The 11,417-nt window shown below is 39.8% G+C and overlaps 1 non-coding gene across 1 annotated transcript; it reads right to left on the bottom strand.

Annotated features, from left to right (window-relative positions):
• Nucleotides 1-7,751: 7,751 nt before the first annotated feature.
• Nucleotides 7,752-7,866, bottom strand: LOC136747388 (U5 spliceosomal RNA). The gene has a single exon (XR_010816489.1). It is a non-coding gene; the product is annotated as a U5 spliceosomal RNA (small nuclear RNA).
• Nucleotides 7,867-11,417: the final 3,551 nt, after the last annotated feature.

The following is an 11,417-nucleotide window of genomic DNA, read 5'->3' as shown; positions in this document are numbered from 1 at the left end:
CACAGCCTGGCCATAGAGACAGGCCGACACAGGCAGAGCTGGCTGCCCAGAGAGGAGCGGCGCTGTGGTCACTGCGAGACAGGAGAGGTCCAGACAGAGATGCACTTCCTCCTCCACTGCAATAAATATGCCAAAATAAGGGACACATTCTTTAATAAATTCATAAATATTGTAAAATCATTTTCTGAATTGATACATGAAAAACAAATAGCTATCCTCCTGGGGGAGGGACACACTGCCCCCCTGGCCGCCCAATATGTAGCCGCCTGCCACAGCCTGAGGGGCTCACTGTGAAAACATACAGGAGCACCAGCTGTAAACTTGTTAAGTATAAATAAAGTAAATGTACATGTCTATTAAGATTTTATTTATACATTGTTTTTCTTACCTTTTATTATTTTTCAATTTATGTATATAATATTAACTGCTTTGGCAACACTACGAAACTGTTTGTCATGCTAATAAAGCACCCTTGAATTGAATTGAATTGAATTGAGAGAGAGAGAGAGAGATTGTGTGAACAGAGCACTGCTGTAATACAGCATGAAAAGAGCCGGTGCAGTGAAGCGATGATTACAATAATGATTATTAAAAGAGTTATATATGATATTAATGATTTAATTGAGGTTATAATGGACAAGTCAAAAGGTTAAAATGTTTGGCTCTATGTAGGTTTCGAGCCGCGCTGTTTGGGGGCCCAGTGCTGCTCCGACGCCGCCGCTCTGATGCTCTGGGCGTTTAACCCGCAGCGCAACCGGAGCAGCACCGTAAAACAACTAGAAGACAGATCTTATAAAGTGTTATTTAGTTGTACATATACTGCACAGCACAAGAAACATTGGGAAAACAAGACAGCTATATGAGTGACATGTAATGTTATATGTACCTTGGATATTTTAGACGTTTTATTAAAGCACTGTCCTGTGCTACTGAAATATCATCAACTATTACAATTTGAAAGCTCCCCAAATCCTTTCAGATGCCTCTCCTAATGAAATGTGTGGAATTCAGATCGGGAATATTTGCCCGTTTGTGATCCATTCGCTTGTTCTACGTGCACATGCTATACAAATGAAAAGAATAGAAACCTATTGTGAATCCAAGGTTGTCTATTACTGAGTAAGATGTTCATTAGATTCACATTTGAGTTGTATTTCATGTCAGGATGTGAGCGCAGTTGTGAAGGATTCAGAAATCAGTTCTTGGAATCGTATCCTAAACTGAGTGAGGGGCTGGATTTGAACTCATGAAGATTTCAGGATCTTGGATGTTATTCCTTGCCCTGATGAGGGGTACTCATGAAATATTGAAGGGACCCAGAAATCCACATTGGCTCTGCCATGATCTATGTAAGGCCACTACAAAGAGATCTTAATATGGATAAGGTACGAGCTTATTGTTTTTTGTTTTCATGTGTTTCCTAGTGCCAGTACATGATTATTCACCAGTCTTCTGTGCTGGGTTTTGAGGGTTTCACATGAAGCTGTATTGTAACATTTTTTTTGCTGTGAATCATGTGACTGCTGCAGTGCATGTTTTAGGTTCCTGTACTGTCCTTATCAACTGGGCCCCTGATGACGTGCCTCTTTTGTGACGGAGAGAGAATCACAGTGATGGCTGTAGCAGCGGGTATACAGTACTACATGATCTATTTTTAAAGTCTTACTTGTAGCAAAATGTATAAATGTGTTTAGTTGGTTACAGGAAATATGCATTCTAATTTAGTCTTACCAAAATAAATGTAATGCTCTCATTAAATGATTTCAAAATGAAGAAAAGCTGATTGGCTGCGATTTGATTTAATATCGTTTAAACTGTGATTATATGGTGTAGAACCGTGTGGGAAATAAGTGGAGAAATCATGGAGATAAAGCAAATAGAACTTTAATCGAGCCGCTCGGAAGCCCCACGTCAGGAATAATTCCTTCAGTGAGAACTTAATGTTTACCAACATGAGTGCAGCTTTATAGGAAAATGACGTAACATCTTATGGCCGTTCATCCAATCAGAAGATACAGGTCCGGGTCCGTTTTATGATCTGTCCTCCCGTGAAGAGGTGATGGATCCAAAGCAGATGTCCGTCTTTGATGTGCACTAGGAAGATGCGATCCCACGGTCGTCATTTACCTAGTGTCAATCGCTCGTTAACAGAAACAATTCCTGCCTATCTGGAGAAACGATTAAGTCATTTAAGTCATTAAGTCAAACGATTAAGGGGGGCTTGATTTATGACTGATGTCAATCCATGCCATCTTTTGGAAATGCCGGTTGGCACGGGTTCGTAGCTCTGTGTCGGGATTTCGGCTCTCGTCCATTTCAAAGAGTTTTTATTTCCTACAGGCCCCCTTCCCCAGACATCTCACAGCAGGGATTCCAAGCTATTTGGCCCATTCTCGGTGCCATCCTCCCAAGACTGTCACTTTGATGTAAACCAGTTCACATGCTGATGAGTTAAGGAAATCTGATAAATTTGGGGGGGAGAGGTCTTCTTTAGATCAGTGCTTCAGCTCAGAGCTAAACTGCTCTTATCAGAATACACCCAACATAACGCTACACTGGTTAATTCTGTTCTGGGAAAACCACAATCCTGCAGGTTTAATAAGTCTCTCTACACATCAGTCCCTGAGTACCTTCAACCAATGGTCATTTTGACCAATTAAGCCCAAGAATTGAGTCAATTAAGTTGTCAAGGACTACCCAGTGAAGACGTGAACTCACGACTAGGTCACACTGTGAGCTCACCAGAGCAGACATTACACTGAGCTCACTGTGAGCTCACTTAGCGCTTTTCCAGCAACATGGTGCCGGTGCTGGAGCCGGAGCTGCTGCTCGGCCTGGGATCCAGCTGATCTTTTTTGAACCGGCCCGCTTTTCCACCGGTTTTGACGTCACTGGATGTGGGCGTTCCCAAGCATGGAGTAGAAGTGGAGAAACACAGCAATAGTAATCAGCACCGAGGCGACTGCGTCTTTAAACCCCATTTAACATCACAATCAAACTCATTCCGCGTCTATGGCAAATCGTAACCCTAATGTTACAAATGTTCCCTAAATATGTGTTTTGCAGAATACACAAGCAAACGTTATGGAATATCAGCATTTTATCGACACACATAATATAACTTATTGTTCTTTAACATTGATGAGAATAATTAACATGAATAAACTTACTGCTGAAGATGTAACCCTTACCCAGTGGCTAACCCTAACTATGTTACAAATGTTCCCTAAACACTTATTTTGCAGGATCAATAAAAAATTGTTAGGATTTTTTAAACTTTTACTGACACACATAGTTAATAGCAATGTGTTATAACTTTACCGAAAATAATAATCTGTATATCTTTAATTGTTTAGACGTTATTAAGATATAATGCATCTTTCACATAGGGAACATTTGTAACATGTTAGGAAAAACAAACAAATGATTTGAAAATATTCATAATTACAGCATACAATTTGTCAGGCTTCATAACAATGGTATTTATAACATACTCTGTAAAAATCAAGCAAATAGCATTTGTGGTTCACGAGAAAATATATATATATAATCAAAGCTATCAGACTATAGCAGCCGGTGTATGAAGACACATACGATTATACAGCATTATTTGGCAGCTTCGCAAGACCTAATTTGAAACGTTGTTGGTAAGTTAGATAATTAGTGGGGACCCTCTATTTGCAGTTCTTCCCCTCCATAATTGCTAAAATAAAGTTTTACTGACATTTTATTGACCCTACCACTGCATAGGGCACATCTGTAACATGAACGCTACTGAATGGCACATACATTGAAAACTACGGAGAACTGAGACAAATCCACTTTACACTTCATAAATAATCTTAAAACGTTTCCAACCAAGGCAACACCCACTTGAAATACGTTCATTCTCATTTTTGGTAAACAAAAAGAGAGATTGTTACATATGTTCCCTATGATGCATCTACAGAGAGAGAGAGACAGACAGACACTAACTCTCTCTCTCTCTCTCTCTCTCTCTCTCTCTCTCTCTCTCTCTCTCTCTCAGCTGGGAGTGTGTGGGAGGGGTCTGCAGTGAGCGGGAGTGCTGCTGAGAGCTCTGTCCTTTGGCTGCGTTTTTTTGTTGCTTTACTTTTTTCAGTTTGTTTATTTTGTCTTCTGTTTTCAGGGCTTTTCTTATTGTGGGGGAACAGGGGAGGGGAGGGGGGAGTACCGGTAGTTCTTCCCGGGTCGGGGGGTCGGACCCCCTGAATGCGTCTTTTGAAAAACTGACCCGACGCCATGGAGTCAAGATCGCTCCGGTGCAGTTCTGCCCCCTAGAGCAGTGTGTGTTAGCGGTTGGGGAGGTAGCAGGGTGTGAAAATATCAAGTCTGCTGCCATTGTTATCTTCTTAAAAACCACTGATCTGCTCAATCAGCTAGTGGCTAATGGCACAGTGTTAGACGACACTTTCACCCCGGTGTTGCCGCTCGCTGCTCCTGCCCGGAAGGTAACGCTGTCTAACGTCCCTCCGTTCATCCGCACCGGCTCGGGCAGCTGATGTCCGGCATTAAGAGGGTCCCGCTGGGCTGCAAAGCCCCGCAACTGAAACACGTCGTGTCCTTCCGAAGGCAGCTGTATATGATCCTCAATAACATCAATGAGGATCTTAATGTCTCCGAAGTTGGATCTCTCTTGCTGCCACCACCACGAAGATTGCTCTTTAGTAATGTTGGAAAGTCAAAGACAGCAACCGTCAGGGTTCTTGCATATGACGTATTCGTGCTCCACCTCTCTGCAAGGATCCAGGACAGTTTGTCAATGTAAACTCCAGTGCCTGGGAATATTTCCACCTAAAAGACAATGGTAAATAAAAAACAAGTTTATCCCCAAACTATTCTTATATTATGTTAAGTGGAATACATTATCAGTAAGGCTGTGATTTTGTTACAGAAATGTGTTATTAAAGACCACAGTATGTCTCAATTCTAAGTTTATTAATTTACAGACATAATAAAGTCAGTGAATCTGTGACACCCATAATTCAATTACATTCTTATTATCAACTTTAACTATGAATATAACTGATAATGTAGCATCATTAGATTGTTTACAACCAATATTTGTTTTCAATATATATATTTTTACCTTGTCTTTGTAATATTGTAGACCAAGAGTGTTATACCTGTTTTGGTGATTCTTTGTCAGATTCAGAACAATTTGCTGTGGGGCTGTCAGAACCACTTGATGGTGACACACTTTTGTCTTCATTGCTGATAAATGTGGCTTTTGTTACAATTTTTTTCAGATTGTCCAAAAGGTCTGGAATCTCTGGAGAAAAAACACCTTAGTATTAAATGATAATCATTTCTAGTAATATATTTAATGCAAAGTGAAAACAAAACCATCAATGCCTGCAATTATACTTGAGAGACTTGCTCTATGTTATTGGCAAACTGACCTTTTTGTGGGTCATTAACATTAGCTACGAAAAAAATAAAAAAGATAAAATACAAGAATTACCAGGTCTAATGTAATGCATATAGTCATTAATGTAGGATTATGAAGTTATGTTGAAAAACTTTATTTAATAATCAGTATTATTAAACTATTAGACAGTGCACATTAAGAGTCTGTATTGTGGTTCTAGATTACTTCAGTATGATCAACTATAATACATTACTCTGGAATCTAAATTACTGAAGAATAACATTTATCAAGGTAAGGAATTATTTGCTATAAATAAAAAAACTTACCATCAACCATACGGTTTCGAAGACATTGGTTTTCATTTTTAAGTCTTGTGTTTTCCTTTTCGAGCTGCTTAACTTTTTGCTGTAGCTCAACTTCACTGGACTCTTTAAATGTCTGTAGAATATGACGGGATCTAATTCTTGAAGCTCCATCGGTTTTCTTTCTTATTTTGTGCTGTATTCAGAGAGGAAAAGAGTTTAAAATGAAAATATATATATATATATATATGAATATGATTAAAAAAAAAACAATCCTGCAATACATTTATTTAATATTTGCAGTAATTATCTCACCGGTAACTGTGGTTCATCAAGGTCACTATCATCTGAAATTTGAAGTTTTTTGTTTGGTTTAGGTACTCTCTTCATTTTAGGACAGGGCATTTTTGTTAGGTCATTAAGTTTTCTTCTTAGTTCGCCTTCTTTTCCTAAAATAAAAATAAAATAAATAAAACCCTGCATTATGTCCACAGATATTTGGGGATTATATTTATTTGTCATAAAAATACTGTGCTTTGACCATACAAATTAAGATGAACAGCCAACACTGAATCAAAACTGAAGTTAAATTATATCTGGTTTAATTTATTTTGTGATTTGGGGGATTTTATTGTAAAGCACAACACACAATAAATCGTTCTTACAAATGCCAGTCAAGTATGACGAGTTTTTAGCGCCCTCACCACCACCTACCATGTTATAAGAGTATGTTAGAAGTACAACACATTAATAACTTAAACATTCATTTCAAATATACTGTGATTGTATATATCAAATAGCATGTAAAGACTTTAATGTTTTTTTTTTAAATAAACATTGTTACCAGTCATAATGATCTGCGCTTCATGGACAGGCCATCCACCTTTTGGAGGTTTGTTCGTGTCTCTCCACTCTGCTCTGAAGTTTCGAGTCGTCTCTTCGTCATCATCAGCAATGCTGAATAAATCAAAATTGCGAAAGCAAGCAGTGGGAATCACGCTGTAAGAGTCTTTGTCGACCCCGCTTTCCCACTTCACCAACGCGTGCATCACCGCCATACTACCTTCACCTTCTCGTCCGTTTTTTCTGCGCGTTTTTCCCCCGACAAGTCACGGCACAAAAAACAGTCCCGCTCTGCATTCTGGTACTTGGCGTTCTTAATAACACCAACAGGGTGTAATCGCATAGACCACTCGAGTATAAAGTACTACATATCCCATCAGTTACAGTTTTTTTTTCATCTTCTGAAACTGCAATTTAGCACTTTCAACTGTTTCTTAGTGATTCCTAGAATTACTAACCGGTATTGTAGTCAATGTGTTTATAACCTTTTTTGTTTAACGATTTGTGTGTTATCCTATGGGATCCCATGGTCTTTGATTTGGTCACGGAAGTGATTTGTCTTTGATTTGTTGATCTAGAGTTGAATTTTAATTAGTTTTTCCCTTTTGTATAATTAGTGTAGTGCTACATTTAGTCTTTGTTTTTAAATAAATTTGACAATTTATATCTTTGGAATTGGTGTCTGCGTCCAATTATTACAGAAATTGAGTTCTACAAGACTCCAGGATTCGTGATAAGGTGATACTATGAATTCACTTCTTTAATTGAAATGTATAAGTGTACCTTACGCTACATATATGTATGTATGTATGTATGTATGTCCAATTGCTTTGACAATACAAATGAATTGAATTGAGAGGGAGAGAGAGAGAGAGAGAGAGAGAGAGAGAGAGACAGACAGACAGACAGACTGACAAACAGAAAAACAGACAGACACAGACACACACACACACAGAGCCAGCCAGCCAGCCAGCTCAGCGATGACATCACGAGCCTCTCTCAGCTGACTGCTATGACATCACAGAGCACGTACATTCCGTTGCTTGCCGTCTGTCAACCACTCAGTCACTGCCAGCCAGACTGGCTGGCTGGCTGGATGGGGGGGCTGCTTGCTGCTGCTGCGTACCTTAGCAAGCTTATTTGCTTGACCGGCCTTCCTACTCCTCTGCCCACATGCCCACCTATGCCCGATCTGCTGTTCACCTGGATCACAGCTCCGCCCCAACAAGGCAGAGCCCCCCAAGAATGGTACAAACTCACCCACGATCCCCTCCACGGAAAGCTTTAGCAAAAGGCAAAAGCGTTATACGTAATGAAGAGGAACCCGAGTCCAAGACGCATCCGACCAGCCATACATATTTGTGTGTATTAAAGATCACATTTTCTTACATTTAGTTTTTCTGTACTTTATTACATCTTATTGTGATTTATAAAAGTATTGTTTCTTTTCCATATGTATGTATGTATGTGTGTGTGTGTGTGTGTGTGTGTGTGTGCCTGTCTCTGTGTGAAAGTGTGTGTGTGTGTGTGTGTGTGTGTGTATATGTCTCTCTGTGAAAGTGTGTGTGTGGGTGTGACAGTGTGTGTGAGTGTCTGTCTGTCTGTCTGTCATGTAACTCGCACATCTGTGAGGGCACCATTTTTGCAGAAGAGATGTACACATTTTGGAGCAACATATGCTGCCATCCAGACATCATCTTTTCCAGTGACGTCCCTGCATTTTCAAACAGATCACATTTTATTACACTTTGTTTATCTGTACTTTATTACATCTTATTGTGATTTGTACTTGTAATGTTTCTTTTCCATATATATGTATGTACAGTGGGGGAAAAAAGTAATTGATCCCCTGCTGATTTTGTACGTTTGCCCACTGACAAAGAAATGATCAGTCTATAATTTTAATGGTAGGTGTATTTTAGCAGTGAGAGACAGAATAACAACAAGAAAATCCAGAAAAATGCATTTCAAAAAAGTTATAAATTGATTTGCATGTTAATGAGGGAAATAAGTATTTGACCCATTTTCAATGCCCTGGCTTAGGGAAGGAAGTTCTCACCCATGATTTGACAGTACATGGCCCCGTCCATCGTCCCTTTGATGCGGTGCAGTTGTCCTGTCCCCTTAGCAGAAAAACAGCCCCAAAGCATAATGTTTCCACCTCCATGTTTGATGGTGGGAATGGTGTTCTTGGGGTCATTCCTCCTCCTCCAAACACGGCGAGTTGAGTTGATGGCAAAGAGCTTGATTTTGGTCTCATCTGAGACCACTTTCACCCAGTTCTCCTCTGAATCATTCAGATGTTCATTGGCAAACTTCAGACGGGTCTGTACATGTGCTTTCTTGAGCAGGGGGACCTTGCGGGCGCTGCAGGATTTCAGTCCTTCACGGCATAGTGTGTTACCAATTGTTTTCTTGGTGACTATGGTCCCAGCTACCTTGAGATCATTAACAAGATCCTCCCATGTAGTTCTGGGCTGATTCCTCACCGTTCTCATGATCATTGAAACTCCACGAGGTGAGATCTTGCATGGAGCCCCAGACTGAGGGAGACTGACAGTTATTTTGTGTTTCTTCCATTTGCGAATAATCGCACCAACTGTTGTCACCTTCTCACCAAGCTGCTTGGTGATGGTCTTGTAGCCCATTCCAGCCTTGTGTAGGTCTACAATCTTGTCCCTGACATCCTTGGACAGCTCTTTGGCCATGGTGGAGAGTTTGGAATCTGATTGATTGATTGCTTCTGTGGACAAGTGTCTTTTATACAGGTAACGAGCTGAGATTAGGAGCACTCCCTTTAAGAGAGTGCTCCTAATCTCAGCTCGTTACCTGTATGAAAGACACCTGGGAGCCAGAAATCTTGCTGATTGATAGGGGATCAAATACTTATTTCCCTCATTAACATGCAAATCAATTTATAACTTTTTTGAAATGCGTTTTTCTGGATTTTCTTGTTGTTATTCTGTCTCTCACTGCTAAAATACACCTACCATTAAAATTATAGACTGATCATTTCTTTGTCAGTGGGCAAACGTACAAAATCAGCAGGGGATCAAATACTTTTTTCCCTCACTGTATGTATGTATGTATGTATGTATGTATGTATGTAAGTGTGTGTGTGTCTGTCTCTGTGTGAAAGTGTGTGTGTGTGTCTGTCTGTGAAAGTGATTGTGTGTGAAAGTGTGTGTGTCTGTCTGTCTGTCTGTGAAAGTGTGTGTGTGTGTGTGTGTGTGCGTGTGTCTGTCTGTGAAAGTGTGTGTTTGTGTGTGTATGGGTGTGACAGTGTGTATGAGTGTCTGTCATGTAACTCGCACATCTGTGAGGGCACCATTTTTGCAGAAAGAGATGTACACATTTTGGAGCAACATATGCTGCCATCCAGACATCGTCTTTTCCAGGGACGTACCTGCATTTTTCAGCAGGATAACGCCAAACCACATTCTGCCCAGATTTCAAGCGCATGGTTGCATAGGCAGAGAGTGCGGGTGCTAGCATGGCCTGCCTGCAGTCCTGACCTGTCTCCGAATTGAGAATGTGTGGCGCACTATGAACTGCAAATTAAGACAACGAAGGCCCTGTGCAGTTGCGCAGCTGAGGAAATGCATAATGGATGAATGGGGGAAAATCCCGCTTGCTAAACTTAACCAAGTGGTGTCTTCAGTGCCCAAGTGCTTAATAAGTGTTATTAAAAGAAAAGGTGATGTTACATAGTGGTAAACAGTCGACTGTCCCAACTTTCTTGGTTTCTTTTCACTGCTAATGAGATGCTGTAGAGTGAGTTAGTTATATTGCTTTCAGGAGCTCTAATCGTATTGATGAGTTCATGCAGCATTTGTAATTGAATTTCAAAAAGAAATCCTTGCTGTCTGGCCTGTGTGTATGAGATGTACTCTGTCAATCTTTGGCTAACAACTGAAACATTGGTAGAACAGAAATGGCAACATAAAAAAGAAAAGTACATTTTAAAAGAGCACATTAAATAGGATGAATATACAGTTTTTTACAATCACTTTGTCACTCATTTCAGAACCTTGATGTCATTTTTCAAAACTCTAGACACAAAACTCAAAACGGTCATCACTTGTAACACAGGCTGTCCAATGTTCAAAACATTGCATTGTGCATTCATATCTTTAAAGAAACCTAGCACTTGCAGACTTGTTGGTTCAAATAACTCATTTATCATGAAATACCATAGTAACATAGTAACACAGAAGATACCGATAGTTTCACTGTGTAGTTGTTCGTACAATCATTAAATATTGTAGTACAAAATATGTGATACATGTTTCATTATGGTACTACACATAAATACATCACTGTAAAAGGACTAGTAGAGAGAATACTACAGACACAGTGGAATCATTGAACAAAATCTGAAATGTATTGATGCAATACAATCAAATCACACCATAGGTTTCTTTGAATCCATGCAAAAATAATTAGCTACAAAAAAGAACAAAACTACAGTAAAATGTCAACTGCAGTGTTCCTCACCTGGCTTAGTGTAAAAAGCAAAACAAAGGATTGATTACTGTACTTCTAAATTTCCATCAGCCCTGTGTTCAGGTTCAGGTTCTCACAACCATTTTTCACAAGAGGCATCTTGAAACTGAACATACCTGAACATACTCAGTCATCAGCTGCTTCACTCTGTCTGCATTTCTTTCAAAAGGCACACTATACTCTGTGCTACACATTGGTATGCAGTATACAGTCATTTGACAATTGAGAGTAGCCTAATGTTTAGTGCATGCTGAAGACTTGCCGCTTCTCAGTACGGACATTTCTGATGATTGAGGCCACAGTTGATCCTGAGTTGATTCTGAGGTTTGATTGAATCATTGTAGCTGCCTCAGTCATGGTCATGCCATGATTTACAA

The sequence above is a fragment of the Amia ocellicauda genome, chromosome 3 (genome assembly GCF_036373705.1).
Source record: "Amia ocellicauda isolate fAmiCal2 chromosome 3, fAmiCal2.hap1, whole genome shotgun sequence".
NCBI classification, from domain to species: Eukaryota; Metazoa; Chordata; class Actinopteri; order Amiiformes; family Amiidae; genus Amia; species Amia ocellicauda.
The sequence above is the reverse complement of the archived record's forward strand: the minus strand, read 5'-3'. Positions and strand labels throughout refer to the sequence as shown.